Raw genomic sequence first — 1675 nt, forward strand, 5'->3', positions numbered from 1 at the left:
GCAATACTAGTTCTGAAGTTCTGGAGTAGATGCAATACTAGTTCTGAATTTTATGTCTAATTAGTAGTTTCTGAAGTTTTTGAAGTAGATGAATTTGATGCACCAGATTAATTTGATGCAGGCCCAAGGAACTCCGCCCGCTCCTGCAGGAGAAGAAGCTACACCTTTGTTGGCTTCTCCATTGGAGGTGACAAGGAGAAGCTGAAATTGTCTGGTTTGGAGATCAACCCCGACAAGTACGTCGACATGCAGCGCAAATGGAGAGTTCCAAAAAATGGAAAGAAGTGGCAGGCTTTGGCTGAGTTTGCAGCCAGCCTCATCCACCCATCGTACAAGGAAATGAAGAAGAAGATCAACCAGGAATTCGACCACAAACTATGGGGGACAGCCCACTGCCAAACAACCTCATCGAGTACGCAGCGAAAGATGCGTACGTCACCTACGAGGCATGGAAGAAAATCGAAATCGTCAAAGAAGGTTTGGAGTACTGGCAAGAGGCGGAGGATCATTGGGATGACCCCTACTACTGGGGATATTGAGTTGTTTGTGGTATTATGTGTCTCAGTTTGCAGTTATGTGGTTGAACAAGTTTGCTTTTGTAATGCTGAACAAGTTAGCTTTTGTTATGTTGAACAAGTTTGCTTTTGTAATGATGAACAAGTTTGCTTTGTTATGTAGTTATGTGATTGTTATGATGCTGGTGCAGAACACTTATGGTTGTGATGTGATGCAAAATCTTCAACTTTTGGTGATCATTTAGTTCAAGATTTGGTCAGATCGTACAGAATGTTGTCTAGAAGTTTTTGTGATCATTTAGTAGTTTTTTATACAGAAGCTTTCACTATAACTGAAAAAGCTGAAGTTCTCAGCATGAAGAATCACACAACACAGGCACCTACATTATGATGATACACTATCAACTGCAGACCTGAATGCATCCAATTCGTCCTTTCCCAAGCAGTGATGGTAACTGAAAGTATAACAACTAAAAACGCAGCTCTACTGTATGTGTCCAATAGTGCCATCATAACAGAACTTTGAAAAGTCTATATTATACAGTAGCAAGCATCACAAGTTTCAGATGGTTTTCTAGCAAGAATTTTCCAGAAAAGTGGATTGGTGGCACAAAACTGCTACACTCAGTCGATCTACCTAGCATTATCAGCATGGATACCATTGAGACGTCAACAGAAACTGGGGTACCTGCATTGTCCTGCGGTGGTTGAGGAGATGGATCCGGCCAATCCCGTTGGGGGCGTGGGGGCGGCGGGGGTGGAGTCGCCGACGGCGTGCAGGGGCGGCGGACAGAGGGGGGCGAGTGGGGATCTGGCGATGGAGGGAGGAAGGCCACAGCGCGAGGGGAATAGGTGGAGTGGGGGGAGGGTTCTAATGGCCTACTTCGAATGGGCCTAATTCGGATGGACCTAATTTGGATGGGCCGTCTCGTTGTCTGCGCCTGAGGCATGCATGCATGGGAATGGCGACGACGTGGGTTTGCATGCGCGGGTGGCGGACGTGAACTTTATCTATCCGAAATATGTTATGATTTCTACCCGAAAACAAGCTCGCGTGCGACGCTCTCCCGTGCGACGCACGCCTCTCGCATGATACGCGATTCCGATGCGACTGCGTGCCAAGTTTTATAGATGGAAACTTCTTTAGACACAATGCCATC

Source organism: Triticum aestivum, chromosome 4A (genome assembly GCF_018294505.1).
Source record: "Triticum aestivum cultivar Chinese Spring chromosome 4A, IWGSC CS RefSeq v2.1, whole genome shotgun sequence".
NCBI lineage: Eukaryota > Viridiplantae > Streptophyta > Magnoliopsida > Poales > Poaceae > Triticum > Triticum aestivum.